Source organism: Lichenostomus cassidix, chromosome 1 (genome assembly GCF_008360975.1).
Source record: "Lichenostomus cassidix isolate B80296 chromosome 1, HeHo_3.0, whole genome shotgun sequence".
NCBI lineage: Eukaryota > Metazoa > Chordata > Aves > Passeriformes > Meliphagidae > Lichenostomus > Lichenostomus cassidix.
Genome location: NC_139479.1, coordinates 28,086,425 through 28,113,966, shown reverse-complemented (window position 1 = coordinate 28,113,966; position 27,542 = coordinate 28,086,425). Strand labels below are relative to the sequence as shown.

The 27,542-nt window shown below is 37.5% G+C and overlaps 1 long non-coding RNA gene across 3 annotated transcripts in view; it reads left to right on the top strand.

Annotated features, from left to right (window-relative positions):
- Positions 1-2,570: 2,570 nt before the first annotated feature.
- LOC146444404 (uncharacterized) overlaps positions 2,571-27,542 on the top strand; it is a 156,775-nt gene continuing 131,803 nt past the window's right edge. For all 3 annotated transcript variants that reach the window (XR_014850595.1, XR_014850596.1, XR_014850594.1), the window contains exons 1-2: positions 2,571-2,732; positions 3,063-3,100. This is a non-coding gene — a long non-coding RNA (uncharacterized LOC146444404). The remainder of the gene's footprint in view (positions 2,733-3,062; positions 3,101-27,542) is intronic.

The following is a 27,542-nucleotide window of genomic DNA, read 5'->3' as shown; positions in this document are numbered from 1 at the left end:
TGAATGGAGAGAGGCAGTAGATTGTTGCAGTGTTTCATCTTTGCACTTCCTGTAAGGCACTTTAACCAGAAGATTTAATGTGTCAAAGTTAACTGCGTTCTCGCACAGATATTCACATTCTAATTAAAGATTAAGAACGTAGTACATTACACTGTGATTTGTCATACATGGCTTGTTAAATAGGAAACCTACCGGGATTCCCTAACATTTTATAAACATTATTCAGGGCTTTTAATGTGGGCAAAGGAAAAGATTATTCAGCTGCTCTGCAGAGTAGGAGGCAGGTCATTTTTCCCTCAGCCCCCCCATACCCAGCCCAAGCTTCCCCCTCTCCAAATAAATAAATAAGAAAACTCAGGTGGTTTTCAAACTGGAATTCTGTTGAGACCTCTTTAAACTATTTATCTTCCCACCGTGCATGTGTGCACAGGGAGATACACATAGAGAGAGATATAGATAGATAGATATAATATATATGTCTTAATTATTTTTTGGCATTTTTCAACTTTTGCTGTCAGCTATGTAAACTGAGGTAGGGAGTCTTTGTTTGAATTACAGTGGCAAAGGAAGGAAGAAAGATGAAACAGTTTTTCAATATGCAGAATGTGCTTTCAGATTATTCTAGCAGTGCTGAGCGGCGTACCACTTCCAGTATTAGTAGCAGAGGACTGGTTCACATTCTTTGATTGCCTGAGGAATAAATTAATGAGGTTACTAGAGACATTGAACATTTGCATATTCACGGATGCTTATTAGGTATAAAGTGAATGCCAGGTGCATTGAATTTTGGGAATACTAGCTATGTATTTGGTCTTCTATTTTTAAAGCAATCACATCTTTCTTTTTTCCCTAAAGTGGGAAGTTCTGTGAGAGGAAAAAAAAACCCCAGCATTTATAAAAATAATAGCACTCAAAAAAATCAAATTAATTCAAAAGAGATGAAGCTTTGCTAAAAGATATGCATCAGAATAAATAAAATACAGCATGAGGCTAGGGACTATCTGAATATCTTGTTTGGAACAACAGTTAGGATGATTACAAATATAAAAACAGTTGTTCCAAGACATAAGGAGAACAAATGTTATATTTTTCACTGTGCTCCTTATGGATTTCTTGCTTTAAATAGCAATAGGAGAACTCATTATGAAGTTACCTTCCATCATGTCCAATGCTTAATTTTGAAAACACCAATATTTTTGCGCATTTTGTTCCAACAAGTCTCAAACTCAGCCTGCAAAGCACAGAAGATAGAATTACAAAATTTGCTCGACTATTTCTCCAAGGAGTATCTGCACATGCTTGCATTGTTGTCAGTGACTTCCGTCATTGCAGTGTGAAGGCACATTGTGTGAATGATTTGCACTGTATCTCATTATTGCTGCAAGTTTTTATCTATATTATTTATTTGGGATCTTGCATTTTTGCGTTCTGAAAGACTTTATGATGTTTGGCTTTTGGTGCTTTTTCCGGTCCATAAGCTATAGAGTTATAGAGCACAGCATTAGCACTGCTTGTTCCAGCAGAGAAATATCTGTCAATTGAAAACATGTATTGTTTGTGCTGCCTTTTGCTTGTCTTTTACAGAGCAAGCATCAAGCATGTGCATGTGCTCAGACTACAGGCTTACATGCCCTGCACACAGATAAACACAGACACACGTGCCCACACAGATATGCTCTTACAAAATTATTGGTATCACCTACTTCCAAGTAGCTGGTGTAGCAAAATCAAGCAGTGATAAGTGTTTTCTATGGTTAATAATATGTATCTACAAACAGGCTCCCTTCTGCCCCCTTGTTTCACAGAATACTGTGCTCAACTTCCCTTTCCTGGATGTTGCACTGTGCTGATCACTGCCCTGCCTCTGCAAATCCTATTTGAAAATCTCATTTGCAGCATAACTGACAACAAAGGCATTACACGGTGTATGCCCTGCATTTTCTGCAGACTATTCCTTGCCTTTGTAAGTTATTTCAAACTTCTAATGAAAATACTGTGTGATCAGTTGATGATCTTTTTTATTTATTAATAGTCTGTAAAATTAAGTGTGTCTAATCAAAGAATGGGTCCTTTCTTAAAAGTGCAAGGTGGAATGCATTAGATCAATAGTACAAAAAGCAGATGTTCTTTACTACAGTAGGCCTTTCTTTAGGTACTCTAGGAAACAGGGACTTAAAAATTAAATTGAAGAGGATTTTGAGGTGCAATCACTCCCAGCAACTGCACGACAGAGAAATCCTCTTGAGATACGTATTTTCTCTGCATTTGTTTCCAAACTGTAATTCTGCTCCATGATTAAAACGTGATTTAAAAAAAAAAAAAAGAAAAATTATTTTATATTTCAGTCTCTCAGGGCAGCTTCTGAATAATTACATGCAAAGTGATCTATTATGTATTTATTGAAAATAGTATTGTAAAGCACAAATGTGCATTTTTTTTTTTCAGGAAGGTCATTTTTTAAAACATCCTTTGTAGCTGCTTCACGAACGTCCAGGGGTTTTTGCCATCCACACGGCACAGATTTTTTTGATTATGTAGATTTTCTTTTCCCCCCTCTATTGCAGTTTCATATGCAAAGCATGCATCAGCCACATCCATGCTATCTCCTAAAGCAGTCATTCTGAAACCCAATCTGGGGACAGTGCAGACTAAATAAAATTTCATTTTGATTTGGCCTCCCGCTGAGAATGGGACTGCTTTGTTTCAGCCGACAGAACCAGCAAGCCAGAAAGGTATGTCCTGTTTTGCATGGCTGATGGTGTGACTTGAGGATCACAATCAGGCCGTTCATGCTCTCAGGGCTCGGCATCTCATCCACATCCTGTACCGTCTTTCTCTTTTCCTTGCCATTTGCTTTCCTTCTGTGCCGCCTGCCGTCTACCTGCAGGGCAAAGCTATGGCAGACCCTCACACTATTGTTTACTTTGGCATATGTTGAATAGCTGCATGGCTGTTTCAGGGTAGGGTTTGTCTATTCCCCCCCCTCCTCCCCTCCCGCCCCCTTCCCCCTTCGCCTTTGTTTTTTCCCTTCCCTTTCCTCATTCACTTTCCTTATTTTCTAGGTGTTGAATACACAAATACTGACTTAACGGAAAATTATGTAAGTACTGCTTGCAATGCTTCAGAGATTTTACTAGGAGATCTGTAATGCAGAATTTTATTGTGATTCTGAGCAAACATTTAACAGCTTCTAAGGACTTCAGCTTTCATAGCCCTTTAGAGATGTTTAGGCAGAAAAGCAGTCACACGTTACAATTAGAAAAAAAAATTAATAAAAACACTCTTAGGAAGGGATCTGGCTGCTTTGCCATCTTCTTATGCCTTACAGTTACAGCTGCAGCATTTGGCATGGGGAATACCAGTAAATATTTCTTTCTCTAAATATTAGTATTTCTCTTAAAGCCAGTTTGCATTACGGGAGAGAATGTACAGCACTTTCCTTGCTGCTGCTGCCCCATGTTACGGAGGGGGTGTTGGCATTGGGGAATGACCTCTGTTTTAGCCTCTGGAGCATCTTTTGGAAAGGGCAGCAGGACCTCTGAAAGACTCCTTATGATGAAAACTTACTCCTCAAAAGTGTATTTCTCTGATAAAGCTGTGTTATCCCCTTTCTGTGAATATACTTTCGGGGGGAAAAGTTTTTCATGGGAAATAAAATTAGCATAAAATTTACTTCAAACAAAGAGCAAATTTTAGTTTTGCCTAATTTTTTTTTAATGTGGGCAATGTCCTGTTTTCTGAGTAAGGTAGACTACAATCATAGCCCCAAAGAAAAACTCAATCCTTAATTTAAAAAAAAGAAAAAAGAAAAAAGAAAAAAAAAAGGAGTGTTTTATAGATCACTAACATCATATGCAAATTTATATCTTCATGGTGATTTGCAAACACAAAATAATGATTTTTGTGTGCAACATGCCTTTGTGATAGGTGATATTAGTAACAGCAGGTTATTCAGCAAAGTCTTATGAACTATAGATGGTCAATTATAGCACTCACTGCTCAGTTTTGCAAGTTTTGTTCCCAGCTTCTATATGTTACTTCAACTCCACACCTTTCACCAGTTTCTGAATCTCTAGGATGCCCAGGGATGCAGACCCTTGGCAAAACCACACAGATCTTTGCATGGCAGAGTTTTGTGACTTGAAAATTCACTTCCTTCCTATCTATTTTAATTAAAAAAAATTAAAAAGTTAAAAAACAAAAAAAAGCATGGACTGGGGAAAAAAAGGCAGCTCCAACTAAAGTTTAGAGGAAAAGAGGTAAAAATATGGTTACTCATTAGCCTCCATGTAAGGGAGGGTAGGCCAAATTTGAGTTTCAGCTGCATATATTCACCTTGGTAAACTGCTACAGGATTTCCTGCACCTGGCAGGATCCAGCCCTGCATGTTCCATTATTCAGAGATAATTCCAAAGTCAAGTGGAGTTTAAGAACAACTTAAAGAAGCTGTCTGTAATGATGTCACATTTTCTTTAAGAAATTTGAGTCTGTAAAGAAACTATAAGGCAGCTAAATTTATAAGAAACAAGAGCTACAACTTTTTAAAAGGATACAGTGGGGAAAGCGATCAGTTCTGTGGGTTTTCACTCAGTATCTCTAATCGTCCTGCTTCACCCCTCAGGTATCATTGGGAAGTTTTCCAAGTAACCAACTCTGCATTTTAATCAGAGCTTACAAAAATTAGTTCCAACTTTACATTTACCATAATTTCATTTTAACAAATAAATATAAGTTTTAAGACAAACTAAACTCAATGTTTTATGACAGAATATCCCAGTTTGTTTATGTTAGAACTCACAGTCCTGGCGAGATTTTTGTTGCACAAGGAGTATTTTACATTGTCATTAGCTGAATTGAAAATAAAAATAGATTAAATAAATGGCTACACAGTATCAGTTGGAAAATACATGACATTTTTTTATAAAATACTCAAGTAAATTAGCACAAGTATTGTGTCTTTATTTGTGGGGATGAATTACTTTTTCAATGAGTGATATTCATTATGGTAAAGTAAAATGATCTTAACTCCAGAATGTGCTTACTGTTCTGGATAGCTTTTTTATTCACTATCTAACTGTTGTATTTAACCAGGAATTAATGCAAACTTTATTCCGGTGTTCTTAGGAAATCAGAGATCCTCTTTTAGATTGGTTTATTAGAGTGATATCTTGCAGTAATATTCTGGAAATGTAAAAGAAATGAGTGGGTTTTGGAAGTTAGTTTTGCATTTATCACTTCCACAGAAGGAAAACTGTAAAAATATCAGCCCAAAGTCCAGAAACAAAGACTTCATTCTTTGATAGACATATAAGGTTGCTCTCAGTGAACTACTTAGTGTTCTTCCTTATTTATATTTGTGGCTTAAGAAAGGAATCAGTTCCAAAATCCCAAATCAGATATCTCTACCACACAATATTTGAAAACAAAACAAAACAAAACAAAAAGCAAGATACTTGGCCATGTAACATATTTACTTATGTGTAATTTTTTTTTTTTTTTTTTTGCAAAGGACTTAGCAATTCTCAATTCTCTCATTTTGCTCTCACTTTTTTTGCTTTACCTGAATGAGGTGACATGACTGAGATGAGTCATATGCATGCCCATAGTCCTGTGGAGGAAACAGATAATCTCAGACAGGGAATATATAGCAAATCAGAAATTCGATAAACACACTCAGAAGACAAGTGCTTACTTGTTACATGTACATGTATGTAAATCGGCTACACGATGTTAGTATATATATGTGTATATATGTATGTATGTATGTATGTATGTATGTATGCATGTGTAAATGTCTATGTAGAAATCCAGAGAATGAGAGAGAGGGATGGAGGACACTGTCACCAAGGTCCCTGAACCCCACCAATGTCACATGGGCAAGTATTGTTACTGTGACACATAGAAGACAAAAACCTGCATGACCTGTGCATTTGCTGATCTCCAGTCTGTATCAATTTCTCAGCAACTCCACAGCTGATTGACTTGGGAAATTCTCCTGGAACAAAATTGTGGTTGCTTAGTGTTAGTATCTGCTTAAAAACATGCTGAGGTCAATAAGATTCCAGCTATGAAAATCTGACTGCAAGATCAGGGCCCAAAGCTTTGGTAGTAGCCCTTTGGGCCAGCCAGGACAGACTAACTAACAAGCTTTGGGAAAAAGGTGGCAGAAATCTGTCATAACTCTGGACTTGGAACCTACAAGCAGAATCAACAGCCAACTCATTCTCAATCATCAGCTCAAACTCCTCATACTGATGTTCTTGCTTTATATACCTGATTTGACCAACACCAATAAAATGTCTAAAAACTGGTAGAAGATACTATAAAATTGCATATCAAAGGGCAATTGACTAGCAGCAGATACCATAAATTATATATCAGAGGAAAGCAGTAATATCCTGTCAGCAAGTATGAGCATAGGAACCCATTGTGTTCACAGTCCTACGGGGGAAAGGAGCAGGATTGCTTTATTTTGGGATACTTTTACCCAATCTCCTTAGATATAATAAAAGCAAAACTCAAAGTTAGGTTTTTGTTTAAAAAAGAGAAAAGGCTTAATCATAGGCTTACTGACAAAGTTCACTGAAGTTACAGAATGTTAAAAATGTTAAAAAATTAATGCCATCGCTTAACCCTTCATTTGATAATGTTTCAGGCTTTCAGAAAGTTGCCTTTGTTCACAAAAAAGCAAAGCAGGAGCTTTCCTAGCTTTGAGATGTATTCTCTACTATAAGAAAATATTCTTTCTATAATAATTGTTTCAAATAGAAATTTAATAAAACAATCTAAGTAGCTGATCAAATGCCTGAGTGTAAACTGAAAATGAGCTTTGGACCAAAGCTAAAAAAGCAGAGACAACAAGTTGGCACTAACTTTGTTTAGGAGTAGAGGCAGAACGAAAGAGCTAAGCCCAGCAGCTACTGAGAAATCTAATATTTCCTGAGTGGGTAGAGAAGGAAGTTTGGAAACTGTAGGAAAAAAGTGACCAGAAAATCATGTTATTTGTAACCTATACATACCAGTGGGATTTCTACCACTGGCTTGACCTTCTCACAAAAAAGCTACACCCAGGGAAACTGTTTCTAAGAAGTACAGTTTGACAGATATTCAAAGAACAGAAGTCCTGGCAATGCACGTCTAGAAAGATTTTCTAAACAAAAATGCATAATGGCCTCCCATGTAACAGGGAATATAAATATGTCAAAATGTTATTGATTATATTAAAAATAAAATAGAAAATGTGTACTAGTCAACTATTTATCAGTCTTTTCTTATTAAAGGTTGAAAGAATATTTTTGTCTCCAAAATAAGGGTTAGATGGAAGAAAATTACTAGTGAACGTCTAATGGATATTATATAGACCAGAAATGAATTAAAGATTAACAAAAGCATCCTCTCCTTCATTAAGTGTTCTTTACCCTATGGGGGTGGAGAAGGTTAGGTTATAGCAGCATTATGTCCTCACAATAAAAATACATTTAATCTCCTAGTGTCTACTGCAATTGGTTATTCATTGTATATAATTTTCTTTATTTTTGAAACCCTTTCCATCTACCAGCTGTCTGACAAAAGCAAGCATGAAACATTCTGAAAATAAACTTTTGAAATTATTTGCATTCAATGGGAAAATTCCACTACTAAAATAGTATTCATTAAATTTTTCTAGTGAAGGACAAATCTGGGAAGATTAAGACTATTGTTTCAAACTAGTAAAATAATATCAATGTTTATCTACAGTGCTCAAAAAACTGCCTCTGTCCTCATTTTATCCAGGAACCTCCAAATAATTAAAATTTTAGTTGTTCATTAATGATGTCTAGTTTTATTTCTGTCCCCTCCTGAGGTTCCTTTACTTTACCAAGCAGAGCAATATTTCCTCATGGGTGACAGACTACATTTCAGAGGAAATTAATTCCTTCTCCAATCCATGTTTCTTTCACGAGTAACCCACAAAATCCTGATGCAGAGAGCAGCTACGGGAGGTATTAAGAAACTTTTTCTTCCATAGGTTTTCTTGGTTGGTTGGTTGGTTGGTTGGTTGGTGGTTGGTGGTTTTTTTTCCTTCTCTCTCCCCTGAATAAAAATCTGCCTAGGTACATGTAGTAACCTACACAAGTTACTTCTGTGTAGGTAATAAAAGGTCATTTCTGCGCCTTAAAATGGAAACCAGAGAGGTAAAGCCACAGGAATATTTACAGTATCCTCACAATCTCATTTTCAAATGGGAAATTCAAAGTAAACTGACCACCACAACAAAAACCAAACCAAACAAAAAAATATAACCTAACAACTCCTCCAAAAGATATGGCTAAATAAGATCTACCACTATCTCAAATATTTTGGCCATACTGTAAATGATAACTAGATTTTCATCTGATGGAACTGAAAACTTGGAGCTACTTTTTAGTGGGTTGGGGGGGAGAGAAGTGATCTGATTTTTTGTGGTTCTTCTCTCTCTATTTCCTCTCTTCTTTTTTTTTAAGACATTCAGTTAAGGTCCAAATTTGCACTTTAGGGAGGTAAGACAAAAAGACTAGAAGCTGTTTTAGCAGGATCAGCTAAAATGGCAAAAGAGATCTGGGTGTTAGCAGGTTAACAATGATAACTCACCTTAAGGTCCCTAAAAATAGAAGTGAAAGAAGCACATCAGTAGTGAAGAGCAAGGGGGGCAGAACAAAATTCTGAAGATCCCCATAATTAACTGACAGAGGGTCAGATGAACACTTATTAAAATGCAACAAAGCACAACGGGGTGTCTCAAAGATGGAGTTTCAATCTCAGCTGTGAATTTCCTGGTTTTGTCGGTTCTAGCCAAGCCTGCCATGTTATTTTAATAAGTACTTTTCTCTACATAATACCTTTGAGAATTTGGGGAGAATATTTATATTAAAGGGTTAAGAGGGCAGTTTATAGACAATTCAGGGGACAGGCTTCCTTAGAAAGTATAGGAAGAATTATATTATGATGATATTCTAGGATGTATCTGTATGTGATATTGGAATGTTGTGACATCAATGCATCAATTTACCTTCCAGTTTCAAAGGCAATAGCAAGTATTTAGTAAGAAATAGTGTTTCCCAGTGCAATATCCCTACCTTACCCTAATGCTGCTAAATGCAATATATTGTCAACTCTTCTTTTTACCACATGAATACAATATTCTTTAGCTGCCTCTGTCAAATTTAAAAGAGGAAAAAATATGCCCAGGCAGTAAATGTAGATTGACTATCTTAAAAAAAAAAAAGGATTTTAAGTTACTTTTTGGCCATAAATATTGCTTTTTAGCACAAAATACATCTGTGTTTTAAACCATAAAGTCCATCTAATCTCACCCAACTTTAACACCATTCTAATTTGGCTGACCTGTTTTGGGTTAAAAAGTGTTGCAGCAATTGTTTGATTAAAGATAGCTGAAGAGAGACAGAGTTGTGGGGATCTCTGAGACATGAGCTATCTGAAGGGGACAGGACAAAGATCAGGCAAGAGGAGGATGAATACTTCCTCACTTCCAATAGCAGAGGGTAAATTGCACTTCATATCCTAACACTCAGACATGTTGCATGCTGTATGTTTAATATAGTGGCTATTAAAATTTTTGGAATGGACTACAGCCCAGGGTACATTCTTACATCACGATTTGCAGATGTTTTCTCATATCATAATATGTTGGCAAAACCAGAGAATATTATGAGTAGCTGATCTGGCTGAAGCCCTCAAATACTCTGTTTCATGGCAGTGTATGTTTGTTAGTGTATTTAAGACCAGCAAGCTTTTCTTTTTCCCAGGAGTATTTTGAAGTGCAGTACTGTTTAGCTGCTCATATGTGGGAGGGGTTTTTTGTTTCTTTTTTTCTTTAGTAAGATTATGGCATATTGGGTTTTGTAATTCCTTCATAAATTATTTTAAGTTTTCTTTACATATGTGCATACCCCCACACACATATTTACCACTTGGAGGACAAGTTGGATAAAGCAGAAGTGTAATATCACACCTCCGCTCCCCTGAACGAAGGACTGGCCGTCAGCGGATGCCCAAAGTGCTATTTACTCCCTGGAACACAAAGAACAAAATGCTCTATAGGCAACTGTCAATAATCTGGCCTCAGATCCTCATTGCTGGGTGACTCCTAGCTCACTTGCAGTCACGACTCAAGCATCAGTATTGTGGTACACTGACAAACAAGCTCCTAATCTTTCAAAACCCTGCCCTCCCAACCTGTTATGTTGAAAGACATTCAAGTAAACCCTGCCCCTAAATGTGTAACCCCAGCCCATGATGAATGCGGTGTGGGATTTTCTAGTGGGAAAAGCAGAGGTTGTAGGTTGTTTAAAATGGACTGGTTTTTGCTTCAGTGAAGGAGGAAGTGAACTAGGAGAATAGGAGGAAATGAGAGAAACAGTCATGAGAAGGGTCCCAAAACAAAGCAGAGACAAAAATCCTAGGGAGATAGAATTGATTATGTGCATTAAAATTAAAGAAAGCTAGTGAAGGGAAGCTTTTTGCTCCAGCTTCTCATATGATTAAGGGACAGAATTTTGTGCAATCTTTCTACCAGGTTTACACCAAACCTTTTTTTCAGCCACTGCTCAAAGGCTGCAGTTCTACGGGAACATGAGTATTTGAGAATCCACTTGAACCAAAGATTCACACAAATACCTGTATGAATTTCACCTCTTCTCTGTATCACTTGTGCATTTTCTGAACAAAAGAGAGAACTTCTCCTCACACTTCTTCTGTCTGTGAATCCTTCTCATCTTCACTTTGAGGTTATCTAAGAAGGGTACAATTAAAGAAGCAAGATGGAAGAAACAAGGCCTTGTGTGGTTCTGCTAAGAAGAGTAAGAACCACAAGAACCACAGGTGTGGTTACAGCATAAGGCTCATGGAACCAACATTCATTACTTTATGTCGATGGAGTGGATCTCATGTCAGTTTGCTCTCTGAGTTTCCAAAATCACGTCAGAAAGAAAGATGCTCTTAACATGGAATGGTTCCTGAATTTAGTTTGTAAAAAATACACCTTCCTGAGTCAAGATTCTGGAAAGTCTGTCAATTTTGTTTTCAACCCTAGAACAGGACAATCTTACCCATCTTCCTTGAGTAGAGACGCAGATTTCCTCAAATATCTTCACAGTTCCCCCTGACTCTCTGGTTGTATTCTACCTTCAGGTGAGACAACAGAACATCCCTTATACTACTTTCATCAAAAAGCTCATTCTCTCCTAATCCTCTGCTGGTCCCCTCCAGTATCTCAGTTCTAGATCTACATACACATGTTGGTTTTCAGTGTTCCTAACTTACTTTTTTCACCTAGGTTTTCTTCCCACAGTGCCCAAAGCTGCATTTGATAATCACGTTCTGTGAAAAGCCACTAAGCATTTAAAAAATTTGAATCCATAGCCCTGCAAAAAGGCTGATATATCCTGTTTTCCTGTTCTAAGCAAAACTCATGAACACTAATGATTTGTTTGGTATTTCCAGGCATTCACAAGTCACAAAGATAGAATAATGAGCTATCATCCAGAAATCCTGCATAAACAGTCACTCTCTATGCACAGGCTACCTGTATAGTACATGATGTGTATATACAGTGATCCTAGACTGACTTGTTACATCATACATGAACCACATACCCTCACAGCCATGATAGCCTGATTTCTTTGATCTCCCAGGCAAAATACAATTTTCCTGGAAGGGATAGGTAAATCTTATTTCAAACTGTTCCTCCAGCCCTGGCTTATTCATAGAAAGAGAGAAACTAAAATACATGAGTCATGCCATGTGGCAGGTGCAGGGCACTAAAGCTAAGTGGAAGTGTTGTCTGAGTACAAGTCTTCCATAAGGCATGCTTTCCCTGCGAAGTTCCTTTCTCTTGGCTGTTTTCCAGCCACATAGTCTCTGCTTCAGTTTGCAGAAGATTTCAAAGCACTGTTTGTCTTTCTAGCCACAGAGAAGACCTCAGTGCAGTCTCTCAATAACTGGTCTGCCATAGCACAACAGAACCCCTCCTCTGAGATTTCAGGTTCCTTCCTGTCCTCCTGGAGCACAAATTCACCAGCATCCCATCTATTCAGTCTGCAGTGAGCTACTTCCTAGCAGATGCTTGTAAGGAGAAGGAGAACAATCCTGGGAAAGTCATCTTGCAGGCTTGGCTACTCCAGTGAAGGAAATTTCCAGGGAGAATTAATTTCCTGGTCCTCTTCCTGTCAGTAGAACAGGATTCCCTCAGCAATAGGTTATCGCCTCCCCACATTGTAATGAGGGTGAATATTTTTGGAAGGTCCATTAACCTTGCTTTTCATTAATGGCTTTCACACATTAAGTGGCTGGTCACTGTAGCTCTCACACAAACAAACCATTTCTCAATATCTGTACATATTACACAGTACAACTTTGAAACACAGTGAACAGGACTCTCTTCATCAGCTAGTCCATGTAAATAGCAGAACCTTGAATGTGCCCAAAAGATATCTGCATGACTTGTTCTTGAAATCTCCCAGCGGTGGAGATCCCACAGTCTCCTCAGGTGAGGTGAGTGTTCCTCTCCAGTGCTTAACTTTCCGACAATTACAATTTTTTTTCTTAATGTTTAACCCAAATCCCTCTTGCTATGACTCAAAGCTATTATTTCTTGTCCTATCCACATTGGGCTTGTCATACAGATTATTCACTTTTTCTTACATATCTCTCAGCTGCTATCATTTCTCTCTTATTCTTCTTTACTTTTAGATATAATAACTACAATACCCTCACCCTTCATTCAGAGGTCTTGCTTTCTGGTCATTCTCATTCTCTTCTGACATCTGCTCTCCAAATAGTCCACATCTGTTTTTAAGGGTAGTAGTCAAAAGTAGACGCAGTACATCACTGGAAGTGTCACTGGTTGCAAGCAGAACTCAGATCACAGTTATGTTCTTTCTTGTGAAAAGGGTCTTTTATTTGGTTTAATCCACAATCTGCTCTTCCGGCTGTAAAGGGTTGCTACCTAATAGCAGCTGGACTTTTAACACACTGTTTGGGCAGTTAAGGAATAGTTTTTTTAAGATTTTTAGTATTTTAAATGCTCTCCAAGCAGTTCTTGCAGGATTTTGTAATTATTAGCATTTGCAATACAACTGTAAGGAAGAGAAATATTATAGGTGCCATTTTTCCAATGAAGATTTTGCAGGTCTGCAAAATGTCCTTTGCAAATGTATATTTTTCTTGTGCCTTGTGAGAAGAATAAGCATTGCTAAATCCTCCTGTACAGGATTCTGCAGTGCATTTGAATTCTTCTTCCACAAAACATGATTAGTCAATGAGTGTATCAATAGTGCATATTTCCAAGCCAGGTCTCTCTTCTTAAGGTCTCTCAAAGGTGCTTAACTGTAAGCTCATATGATTAATATTTTGTTCATTTTTGCATTTTCCATTGAAGTACCTAAGTTTTGGTCTTTCACATGCTCCAGAGCACTTTGTTGCCAAATTCTTTTATCCCTCTTGGGACAGTTGGTCATGGAGAAAGACAGAATGGCAGCTGGGGGAGATAGGACCAGGAAAGAACTTGAGGGAGAGGCTTCAACACTGAGCACAGATAAGCAGAAGCATCCATCTTTAGGTCCTACCCCTATCCAGAACATGGATTTTTTCCAGGTTTTCTTTGTTTACAGTATCTCTCTAATGTCAGCAAACACCTGAAACACAGTTGTGTCTCACTTCCCTCTTGTGGCTGATCCACCAAAAAAAGTTAGTAACCTACTATTGCTACTAGGTTTTCAATAGCTCAAATGGCAGAGGTCTTCATTCTGCAGCAGAGGTTTCTAGCATCAAAAGGACAGATGAACAAATCAGAATGCTTCTGTTTAACCTCATCCGTGCCATGCCTAATTTCTTTTCCCTTTTCTTTTTAATCTTAATTTATGTGCTCTATGAATTATGTGAATATATATGCATTGTAAAATGTGCTATGACATCAATTTCCAGCACTGCTAGGGTTTTTGCACATGGTGCAATCTGGTGCTGTAGTGGCATGTTCTCATGTGACATAAATTGAAATCACAGTGGGTCATAATGCAACACAACAGGTGCATCAAAATGTTTTAAATGGTTCCTTTTTTTTTTAATCACATTAGAATCAAGAACAATGGCAGCCATTAAATTAGTTCTGCATAGCAGCTGGAAAGAGAGGACCAGGAAGAGGATGCTTTTTGCTATTTGCAATGGGGATGCAAATGCAGTTGTGCAGTGTAAACCACATATATTTTTTTCTTTCATGTGCTGTGATAAAAGTAGTTTTCTTACCAGTGTAACATGTTTCATTAATACAATGTTTAAATAATTAAATACAGCAACTCTGGAGGCGATGGCTAAGATAAAAGTTTGTAGGCAATCCATTATTGTGATCAGACAGTACTTCTTAAAACCCGTGGAGATACAATTTAGTAATTTAACTTCTGAAGTCAGTTGTTTAATAAACTATTACATTTTAATATGGTTTTGTTCTTGTCAAAGGGAATGATTCATTTCCCCTCTGTCAATTGTTCCAACTGAAGTTATTAGTCGTTCCAGGGTTGAGGGGATGCTGGATTCCTGTTTGAATATCACTACCATGATGTTCCCTTTCTCTAGACATTGCCACTGGAACGTTACATGAGTGGTCTTTAGTGGTTATAATTATTTTGCAGGCAAAGTAACTGCCATCATTTGTGTCTTCAATATTGATATATTTCATTAGGCTTAATTCTGTTGGCAGAAAGTAAGACACTGGTTAAAGGGAATATATAATTAGTTGTTCTAGGATTAAATGTATGTTAGTATACTGTAATAGTGGATGTCCCAGAAAGAAACCTGGCAAAACAATTAAACAGAAGGAATATAATAGGAGATGAGTTAAACAATACCTTTGCTGCTATCTGACTTTTTCATAGTTTTAAAAACATTTGTTTGCTCCAGTTTCAATAGGATCCTCTAATTCACTTTTCCTTCATTTTGAAAAAAAAAAAAAAAGCTTTTGTAAGAAATGTATTCTTTAAAAAATCCAGATGGATGTGTTTCTATTTATTCGTATCTCCCTTCCTATGAAGATTTTAGTTATGTAATGTTGGGATGCATGTTTAGTATCATCTGCTGGGCTCCTTCTGCAAGTTGCTGCCAAATGATAAACCAATACTAGAGACAGACTTGGTAACCAGTGAGATCATTCTCCATATGCCCATCCATTACTGATAGCAGTCGAGGGTGGTGGACATTTCCATGCTACCTGTGCACAGAACAGCCCAGGGAGCAAAGACCAGGAGAGCAGCACCTGCTGTGCCTTGTGCTGATTGCTGCAACTCACCGGCTGTGGAGACTGTCGTAGTGCAGGGTGACAGGTCTGCAAAGATTAGGGAGCAAGGGCCTTTCTGCAAGCATTTGCTTATCACTAGCCTTGGTGACACGTGGGATTATTTGTGGCCAAGTCCTTTACCACAGCACTTACAGTTCTGAGATAAAAAAGGCACGCACCAGGGTCCCCACCGCCTTTCCAGCTGAGATGGAAATTGGCATTATTTGAAATTCAAGGAGTTTTTACTGTACACAGGAATAATCCAAATGTGGAACGGGATTTGTTATTAACTGTAAATCCCCTTTCCCCTAAGAAAACCAGAGTAAATGCAGGAAATAAGCTCCCATTTATATACCATAGAGACAATGCTTCATTGTCACTTATATTTTAAAGTCACAAGTGCAAAGTAAATGGAAAGTGGGAGCAAATATCAAGGTGTCACTGGCATTGATCCTTCCACAGTGCAGTCAATAGAAAATTTGTCGCTTACTTGTAACCAATGAGAGACAGCTTACATATAGAAGATATTTGATGGTTTAGAGCATGTGTTAGTCTGTACCCAAGTCAAAAAGGGGGCGAAAGACTTCACTTCTTTTTTTACTATTAATTCTACAAATTTCATATTTGTTTATTCTTTACACTGCAGTATTTTAAGAAACTTATTAATATTTCTTCAAACATGCAAGTATAAACCTCTGTTAAAGTAATTCCAAGAGTGCATTTCCAGAATGCCTGAAGCTTATTGTTACTAAGTACTTAAGAGGCAAGTAAAATTTTAAAAAGGAGCTACAAACAAAATCTTATAACAAATACTACAGAAATTTTGCTCAGTCCAGCTTAACTCCATTATCATTAAGTTTTTTCTCACTGAGGAGCATTCCCAAAAATATTATTATTCTCCCACAGATACATGCAAACTCTCAGGCAAATAGTAACTTTCCTTACTTGCATTTATTTCTGCTTTTTAAATTTTATTTAGGACAGCATGTGCCATAGCCTGCCTGGCATCCCACGTGGCAAAAGCCATCCTGGCTGTCTCTTTATCCTGACACAAAATTTGTTGCAGACATAGTGTATGTTAGCAAAACCACATAGCCATTCTAGTCCCTAAAAGTCATCCTCAGCATTGCTCATTCCACTTTTCTACCATTTGTGTTCCAACTAATTTCCCTTTTCTTTGACAGTCTCATAATTTCAGCCTTACAGGAGACCATAGGCAGAATGCACTTGCTGTACAATTTTGGCTTCAGACAAAGTGGCATCTTTTCTGTATGCATCTGCATGAGTTACTGACCACCCTTCCCACAGTGATATCATTTTCTCTCTGTTTTTTGGACACTATCTCAAACTCAGATCCAGATAGACGTTTTCTTCCAACACCTAAATTGCGTGCACTGGACTCATGCCGAGCAAATCACATTGGGTGTTTATATCCTAGAAATATTTGTAAATACCGTTGTTATCTTGTTTGACATGGTTTTATTTTACCTCTTTTTCCTGTGATTCTGCAGAACTGTGGGCATGCAACCTGTTGCATGCTGCAAAGAGTACAAACCTATATTTATTTTAATATTATTATCTCTATTAGCATTTATGTGCTTGTTATTCCCTATGGGTTCTAAAAAGATGTTTTCTGCATGGGAGAATGTAGGTGCAGGGAAAAGCTAGTTTGCTATCAATATGCTAGTTAGTGTGAATATCTGCCAAATTAGATCTGCCTGTTTTTTCCAAACTGACTTTGGATATAAACATAAATTTTAACAAACTCCTATAACTTACATGCGTAATGCTAAAGGTATTTGGTCTGTGTAAAATAGCAAAAGCTTCCATGTTTTTCACAATGTGAAGACATAAGAAACAATGATACTCTTGATACCTATGCATCACTTTTAGCATTATGGTATCCTAGGCACTGGCATAATAGAGGCATCAGATAAAAAATTAATACTCAAATGATGTTTGCAAAGTTAACCTCGTAAATGTCAAAGGTGATTTGAAGTGGACAAGAGTGAGTCTTAACAAATCAAGTAGGGGCTGCTGGCAATTGTTTCTCTTCTCAGTTCTTATTGAGACTAATATTGGACAAATTGAAAGAGTGATTGCCTTAGAGCCTTTGCAATGTCTTCACCAATCTGTTGCCCATTTCCATAAAAAATGGGAGTGAAAATGGCAGCTGACTTCTTTTGACCTCTCTCAATTTCACAGGAGCTCTTGTCGGAGGCCTGAAAAAGCAGTTTTTCAAGCAGGCCATTATCTTTTCTAGCAAGTTAGTTGGGAGAGAAATTGAAAAATATCAGTCAAATAATCTATTTAAGCTTGGTCTTTCTGTATGCACTATGATGTGAATGGAAGCCAAGCAGCAGGGGGAAAAGAAAAAAAGCAGCCTTAACCTGAAAGTGGATGTACAAGAGGAGTTAGTTCCTTTACCAGGCTCTTTTTGTATTGTCAAATTCTTCTTCTGCCCCTCTGTCCTCATGATTTGATTGTCAGCATTATAGCAAGACAAGATGCTACCTGGAGTGCCTGAATCCTAGTCCTCTTAATTTCCTGACTTACTGGTTTCTCTCTTGATGAAAGCATGGACCAAGGGCTCTTTTGCTCCACTTGACTTGTTAATTCATTGTCTTTCCATCTAGTATCTTTCCTTAGGTTCACCAATGTGTCACCACTTTCATTCCATGAAGTAGTGCAGAAACACCTCCTTCTTCTAACATTTAGAATCATAAATTTTTTGTTCTTAGAAACTTGCAATCCCTCTAAAGTTTCTCTTCTTTACAAAAGCCAAGATGCATTTCCCATGCATATCAGAGGTGTGCTGATGCTTAGTTTCTCTCAACTTTGTCTGTAACCAACAAAAGGGATATTCATTTCCCTTGAAAGCAGGTCAACATATCTAGTACATAATTCACTCTTAGAAATATTGCTTCTCTTCTTATTCTCCTAACCTTCACTTGTCTTTCAAGTACTTGTAATTAGGCAGGGAACTGGAGGCTCCATGAGTTTGGGGAACCCTTAAAACCCTCAGGACCCTATTCTATGCTGCAGATCACCCAGCCTAACTGGGACTACTTAGCAAAGACTGGAATGCACCAAATTAATTACTTAGATCCTATTTCCACCTCAGCTGTCTTCCATCAGGCTTATTCTTTCTGCCTCAACCCCACACTGCTCAAAGGTATCAAGAACCTATAGACTTCTCTTGCCTCCCACATCTTCCACTCTGAGATTGACTGTGAGTTTCAGAGGTTCTCTCACAACTGTTTCTAGCTATTACTCTGCTTGGATTTCTAGTCTGAACTCTCTCTGGCTGCTGTTTAGTCACTAATCTCGTTTTTGGGAAGATGATATCTCTCAGTCTCTTTTCACAGAAAGTAGGCACTTCATACAGAAAATCGTGATTTCAACTGAGAAAGGTGTTTAACCTTTTTTTGAGTCACAGTCACAGATGATTCTTCTTGGCTTAGTTTCATGGCTAGAAGTGCCCAGGTGCCCTTTCTTGAAATTTCATTTGCTTCTAAACGTAACCTTTCCTGCTGTGAGACTTAAAAACAACGTATTATTTGTCTTTGGAATATCTTAACTAAAGAATTTGGCCGAAATTTCAAGGTTAGAGAGCTGTTACTGAAAATGAGATTTTTCTTGTAGCAAGTTCTGGGTTATTTAATGTGATTTCTGTATCAGGACACTGTAACAAAACAGATGCAGAGTTTTTCAGCAACATAAAAAATTCTTGTTTCTTATTTTGTGAGTAGAAAGAAATAATTTAGGCTTTGAAGAATTCTCACTTTTTTGCCTTATTTCATTGTGAAGATTCACTGTGTTTAATTAAGAACACAAACTTACTAGATATAGTCAGACAAAGAGTATCAGACTCATTTGGTTTCTATCAGTAATAATGGGATAGAGGGAGGGAAGGAAATGTGTGAGCAATAAAGACACTAAAACAGCAAACCCAGAGACAGTTACAGCTGCCATTCTGAGTCTTATTGGAGATAAGTAATTTACTGACCATGTTATAAAGTTATAATGCTACAGCAGCAGCTCAAGTTTTCTACAGAGTTGTCCTAATTTCCAGTAAGTTATCACATGGTTGGGTTACAGCAAAATAGTTTTCTTGTAACTGGCAACCATTAGGTGATGTGCTGCAACTGAGTCAGACCATTTCTGTGATTCCTGATATCAGAAAAGTTGATCTTCACAAAGGTGCAAAGTTTAAAGGTACATCACTGTGGTTATTGGTGCCAAGATCAAAAAAGTTGACCCATATTTTGCCAGTTTTCCCCTACAGTGTGGCTTTTCTCCAAATGATTGCTTTATTTTAATTTAATTTATTTTTATTTTGATTTTTTGGACTTTAGGACACCAGGGCTATCCAACTACTAAGAGATAATATAACCAGATTAAGCACAGGTTCCAACAAACAGTATTCTCCCTTGCAATGCTTAGGTGTTGTGGATCTACAGAATTTGCAGATTGAATACCATTATTTCACTCACAGACACCCTTCTATTCCCATGAGGCTGTAATATTAACGTCTTACTTTTCTGTCTGTCCTTTCTAAACTCAAGGGTTTCTTTTTTCTCTACACTCCCCACAGTGATACTGAGAATGACTCAGCTGTGATCAGAGGTTCTCACTAGTCAGAATATAACTGTGGCATTACGTTCTCATAAAGATGTGTTCTAAACTTAAACTTGACAATGATTTTTATTTCTGCAATTACTAGTTCACTGCATGATGCAATGCCTGCATATTTCGTATATGTTTACTCCAGAAGAATGGAGTAAAACAAAAATTTTTTTCTGCATTTGTCAGTCCTTTATCTTGTGCAAGATTTAAATTTCAGACAGTGATTACCACTGATATGCAGATCCCCTATAAACACTTTCCTTGATATTTAAGACAAGAATCAGGATATAGTCTTTATTTTCTTTGGGCCCAAGTTTTTGATCTTGGTGTTTTGGTTTTCCCTCTAGAAATTTTTCTGCACTCACAAGGACACAAGATTTTTGCGTAAGTGCATAACAGCAAGGATAAAACAGGACTGTGTTAGCTGCTGCAAGCAGCTGGGCTGACCAAATTGTGCCTTCCAGGACAGCTCCATTCTGTGCCTTTGCAGGTGCTGGGAAGTTAAAAATAGCATAGTTCACCTCTTGGACAGGCATGGCGTTAGATTTCAAAATCCGCATCCTTGGTAAGAAACCAGAATAAAAGGGCATTGTCGCAGACAGCAGCATGGGAGGTAGGGCTTAGAGTGCTTGGAACGTGAGCTATCTCTGCAAAAGTATTAAGTGTGACCTACTGTCCTCTTACTCCATTTGCAAGGCTGTGATCCAGCAGGTTTGCAGTCTCCAGGGTCATAAATCCACACTCACAGACATTTTTCCTCCATCCCAGCAGCTCTCTCTGTGGAAAAGTACTATTTTTGCACAGTTCCTCAGCTGATACAAGGGAAGCAGCTGATGTTGAGTGGTAACAAATTGTGGCAGTGTCCTGGCCAAGGCATGACTCACTCCCAAGCTTGTGAAAGGGTGAGCAGGCTGTATGCTGCCTGCCCCAGGATGGGTACCAACAACGCCGACCATTCGGGGTACGAGATAGGCATCCCCTTCTGTCTGTCTGCAGGAGCCATGGCTTGTCTCAGACGCAGCTTTGAGTACTTTAAGCTGCAGTACTTTGTGGGCGACAGGCTCTTTTCCAAAAAGTCTTTCTCACACAGACATCTCGCCTTTCTAGTCATGCCACCCTTCTTTTTTCTATTCTCAGAGTATTCTTTTTTGGGGGTTCAGTGGAAGCACAGCAATCCCCTGAATGTGACCTTTAATAAAGATGGGAGAAGGGTAAAAAGCACTTCTTTTTACTGTGTCCTTTACATTGTCATTGTGATTTATAAAGAAACAACAGCCACTGAGCTTTCTCACTTTTATCTTTGTTTTATTTTTAATTTTAGCAGTATCAAATCTTGATACCCTCCCCCCTTTTCATGAAGACTTTCTAGGGAACTTTGCAACTGGCACTATTCAGAGCTCTTCCTCAAAGGGATGAGTCTTTTTCTCATGTGTTTGTTAAGAATTTAAGTCCTGTAATTGCTTATGAGAAAAAAAAAATTAAGAGTATTATTCAAATGTCTCACCCTCTTGTCATTAAACAGTTTTCAATCTTTTGTCCCTTTTAATGTCATAATCCTAGCAGTTCTCCAAACTCCTGGGGACTTTTCTAGGGAAAACATAGAAATCAATGCCTGAAAAACAAATGGGTTTGAAGAACAGAAAATAAATCTTTATGGTTTGTTTATATGTTTAAAGGTGACGAATAAATACATTGTATATGCACACACACATCCATAAGATTTTAAGTTCCTCTATACCCTGCTGTCTTCAAGGAGGCATGAAGAGGCAGTTTTAGTATTCCAGTTAATAGCACAGACTGACTATCAGAATTCCAAATCTTTTTTTCTACCTTATATTCACTTATATTTTGGGGGTTTTTCTTTACTTACACGTGTTGTATCTGACATAATATCAAATGTTGTGTAAAATTTCTTAGATCTGAATTGCACTTTCAACTTGCCAGTCATGTCAGCTCTAGATATGACTTCTTCTCTTGTAAAATCTTGCTTTTAAAATATGGTTATAAAATAGCAATTAGAGTACTGTGTCAATCAGTGTCCACTATTTCAACCTGCTGCTTTCCCTTAGAGCTGCTTAAACATTACACTCTATTCATACTGTGGAACTACCATGCCCCAGAATGAATACAAACTAGGGATAAAAAGCTTTTTGTTTCAAGGCTCCACAAATGTGGAATCAGTTACCAGTTGATTTAAGAACAATTGAGAGCTTTTCCTGTTTTAAGATGGAACTGAAACAATACTTCATGATGACTAGAAGTTGTTGTAATTGTTTTAATTGATGTTATTCTAGTGTTATCTTGAATTATTCTTTATTTATATGCATTTGTTTATCACAGGTCATGCTTGAAAATGGGCTTTTATCTCAATTTACATAGTCAACTAACAAATATATGTATGTATGTGTATCAGCTACATTTGTTTATATTTGACAGCAGAACCATATGTATTCTACATCTATTTCTTGCCTTTATGTTTGTGCTATCGATTAAGACATCTGAGTTTGATTTCAGCTTGACTTTTAAGTTTTCAGGACAAACCAAACAAGTATGTATCTAATAATATCAGCCAAATTATTGTTTGGCTCACAGAGCACAAATTAAGTTAAAGCATTGACCAAGCACATATAACTGTGCTTTCTAAAGCAGTTCACTCTTTATTTTCAGGGCTCCTGTACTGTGCTATCTTTAAGCAGCATTAAGATTCAGGAATTATTTCTGTATCTCTAAAGGCAAATGATGTAATAAAAACAGTGATAACATCACTTGTAGAGAAATCCAGTCTGGCGTCAAATATTTATTATCATAGCTGATAAAGTAATGGCATGTTTAATTTACACTCTCTGTGAATGATAAATATCTGTATAAGTATTTGTGCCTGTCTTTACATATCTAGAAAGTAAACTAGCCAATATATAAAAAGGAAAGAGAGGAAGATCAAGTCATTATTTCATCTGTTTCATTTACAAACTCAGTAGTCACAAAGGTGCAGCTGGGAAATGTGTTTGTCTCAAAGCTTCAAATCTGTGACACGTTAATTCATAAATAATTGCAGTCACATGGTCTTCCTCGAGGGCATTAGCTCAGTATTCCCAGTACAGTACACTCACTTGTAATAGAAAAGAGTGGACAAAAGTGGTTTTCATAAATCAGATAAAATTGCTCAATAAATCCAAAACATCTTTCATTATTTCTAACAGAAAATGAGCTTAGTTATGTAAGCAACATTTTTTAAATTTGAATGATCTTTGGAAACTGGTGAGGAAATAAAGGGCAAGGCTACATTATTTTTGGTTATGAAATCTGTCAGCTAAATGTTTCATAGTCCAGGATGAAAGAGTGCTCTGACTTGCATCCCATGCAACCCATGCAACCCAACCTTATACCCAGATACTAAATACTTCCATTAAACAAGAGCACTTTTCTATTGTTACAGTCATATGATAACATCGCCTGTGTCATTGTCTAAATACAGCTGTTAACAAAAATACAGGCTTTTTCCCAAAAACGCTGTCTTTGGTACTCTGACTACAGAGTGAATAATACAGTATGAAAGAAACCTGAAGGAGCCGTTAGGGTCCATTGTGTCAATCCAGCTGCTACACATGCATATTAAGTCCACATTTCAAAATGCTTGTGAAGCTTTTTCTGTTTGTTTTGTTTTGTAGTCCGTTTTTAAGCATTCATAATTCTTCCATTTCCCTTGTTAGAATACCTAAACCACTCTGAGCTAGCTTTGGACAAATTCCAATTTCAATTGAAAACCATTTTAGCTATGAAAGGGTAATATTTTTGTTTTTTAAAACAGGTGAATTTAAAAAAAAAATTACAAAGATTTGGTACAAAAAAAAAAAAGTTATTTCAATTGGTTACTAAAATAAGCATCTCATCTCATCTGAGAGCTGGTTGTCAGGCTCCAGTCAGCTCTGGATTTAGTCTCCTGAAAGTCAGAATTAGAGTGGAAACCTGACTGACCCTGACTGTAACTATTATTGTTCAAACCATCACAGATTTCTCTTTATAAGACTGGATTCTTCAAATATCAGATTAATTCACTATAGACATATGTTTGTCAGTCAAAATTTCATACTTCTAATAATTAATTTGCTAGAATACTTTGAATTCAGAGAATCAATCTTGTGAGTGTAACATAAGTACAGCATCACAAATGAGAATGCCAAATTTAAACTGTTTAGTCTGGGAATTTATTGCTGGCATTGGAATGGTTGTTGGCAGAACATGTCCATATAGGGGGTTCGTTCAGCTACTTCATTTCCAGTCCATGTCATTAAGCAGTGGTTTGAGGACACTTAGTATTTCAACGCAGCAGACAACAAAAAGAAAAACATACCCCTCTCCCTTTCTGTTAATTGTATATTCATACTTCAGAATTTTGGCTTAAATATTCATCTGATTTGCATTTATACGTGGGAATTGTTCAGAGTAATTTATAAAGTTTGTCATTAATATAAATGGCCATTGTCCTGTATTTTGATACTAGTCCTTATGCTCATTTTGCAGATGTTGATATTTTAACAGCTTAATAAGGTGTTGATCTAGCAGATAGTATAGGGCTAGGGGCTTTGAGTTCCTGAAAGAAATTTACTTTAGCATTTGCCATGTTCCAAGCAAAGAAAGTGTATGCTTAGTGTATAAACTGTGCTTTTACTCATTAATGGAACGTATGGAGGTGAAGGATTGAAAGGGTTTTAAAGACAAGCCTTGTCCTTGCCTGCAGCACACTGCAGAAAGGTGTCAGGCACAACCAGTCACTACCTAGACCCAAGAGTCACCCCCTGTCTGGAAGGTAGGAAAACTCCTGTTTCCAGGTGATACCTACATGCACACCAGTCACTGGCTGCTCTGAGGATGGGAGGTGTGGTCACATCTCTAAATGCATGAGGCAGATACATATCAGTACTAATTAAAGTCTGGAAAACACATCTCTGCATTTTCTCTTTCAGATGACAGGAATTACAGATGGGGGAAAAAAATTAACAGCAGCAAATAAGCCTCTCATTTTACTGCACAGGGTCAGGAAATCACAGTGCTATTTACCAGCAAACATACCCCATACTGGTCATTCAGCCCAGTCTTTTTTTCTCCTTCCCTAATGCATTGTGTCAAGAGTGATTTCATTAAACTTAAACCATTGCTGATAGATTGACATTAAGTCTGGCCTTAAAATCCTGCCATGAAGGTGATTCTGGAAAGCTTCTTGATGGTTTGCTCCGTGTCCTTGCTCTTCCTACGGTCATAAAGTTTTTCCTGATATTTAACCCTATTATCTATGTTGTAGCTGAAGTCCATTACCTTGTTTTGTCCTCATTGACTAATGAGAACAATTGATCCTCTTCCTATTGATAACACCCTTTTATGCAATAAGTAAGAGTTATTTTGTCTCTTTTGGTTTCTCTTTTCTAGCCTGAGCATATCACAACCTCTTAAGCTTCCTTCAGGGCCTTGTTTTTAAAATCTTTTAGCATTTTCAATGTTCTTCTCTTAAGTCCTCCAAATTTGTCTGTATCCTTTGAAAAATGTGGTGGCCCAACCTAAGTGTGTCTCTCTGGATGAAGCTCAGCTGAACCCAACAGAGTGGAAAAACTGTCTTGCTTGTATCAGACATGACGCTCCAATTAACACAACCTAGTGCAGCGTTTGTCTTTTCTGTGACAGCATTGTCTTTATTGCTTGTTCAATATATTGTCCATTATTACTCCTACTCCTTTCACTGGAGTTTTCTGATCTAACTAGTTTTATCTGTAACTTTGATCTTTCTACTCTTATGTTGTTCCACCATCTGCTTTAAGTTTCCATACAGCCACATATGCTTCCCATCTTCATACTTATTTGTATGTGGCTTTTCCTGATCTCAGTCTTTGTCCTAGTGCCACCAATGTGCCCTTAGCCATTAGAATATTTTTGCTATATCAGCTGTAGGATAGACTTGTTCCAGTAGCTGAGCTCTTTCATCAGCAATACCAAAGCCCCATCAGATGCTTATCTCCATAAAATCTCAACTATTGCTACTATGAATGTAAGGATTAAAAAATTATATATATACATGTTATTTCCTTGGAAAAGGAACATTTCATTGTACATAGCTCATCAATGATCTATGAAAACAGCAAGGAGGCTAGAATAGAATTATGCAAAACACAATTGTCTTATCAGTATGAACTTATGGTATTTTGATGTGGTATCTCTTTATACCTTAATTATAAAATCAAATATTCAGCAATCTTCTATGAACTAAAATTTCAAACCTCATTTCAGAAACCAGGACAGGTGATGTTCCAGAACTGGGCTATGCATGCATTCCCGACCCATCTGGGAGGCAGGCAGGAGGGAATGCAGCCACTATTGAATTCCAACCCACTGACTTTGCAGGACTAGCTACTTCTAGGCTTGCTGGCAGAAAAGCCTTGGGAGGCTGCTTTGTGTTGGAACTGCTAAAGTATTATTCTTTTGAAACCCAGATTTGGGGAGCTGCAGCTCAAGTTTTCAAGGATTCTCTTTCTTCAGCAGTCTGAAAGACTTCAGAGGCCCAGAATGGACCAAGGAAATATTCTTCATATTAGATCTTTAATAGAACTTTGGATTAAAGAATTAAAGATCATAATAGAGCTTGGGATTATGAATTAAAGATCTATTATGATCTCTAATATTTTGGGGGCAAAATTCAGGTATCATATACTGATATTTTTCTCAAAATAAATTGTTTTGTTAGGAAATCTGTGCACACACAAAGACTTCTGAAGTACGTTTGTTTATGTACACACATTTGAATCTTTCTATGGGTTTTCATGGTGTTTTTGCTGCAGAGGAGAGCTCAAAAGTTCCTTTAACTTACCTTTTATTTCCTTTGCTCTTTATTGTGTTTGAAAGAATGCTCTTTGCTCCTGCTGGGCTAACGAGGATTTATACCCTTTATTCATTTCCTTTCCCCTCCTAACATGAACCGGAACAGTTTGACTTACTCAGGTTTCCAGAGGTATGCCTACCTCACTTGCTCAAAGTGCATTCCCAGGAGCAGACAAGGGCGCATTGTGCCTGCACGCAACCCACACCAGGGCCTTGGGCAGCCTGCCCAAACATGCCTGGCAAGGTCCTAACCACCTTCTTACATATTAATACCCCCTAAGAATGCCCCATGTGTTTGGGCTCACGGGATGTCGCGGGTGCCAAAGAAGCGTTTTCCGCCCAGGCAGTCGCTGTGTGCAGAGCGGGGCCCAGCCCGGGTGACAACCATGGGGCACCCCTCAGAGAAAGAGTTATTCCTCTTCTCAGGGTGAAATGACATCTCCAGCATGGTCAGTCTCAGGCATTTTATAGTGAGGAGTAGGATACCTAACATATGAGAATTTACAATGTATTAATAAATGTCTATACTTATACATGTTAATATTTATATCGACGTACATTTCTAATGGAGGAGGATTACCAGGAGAAGAGAGAACTCTTTATTTTCTCTTCAGTTTTCTTTATATTTTTTTTCTCTTTTTCTTTCTCTTTTTTTTTTTTTTTTTTCAAAGGAGAAAAAGAGAAAACAAAGTCTCTCTTGCTATATTCTCACTCTGGAAGTACAAAAGCAGCCCTGAGATTTCTG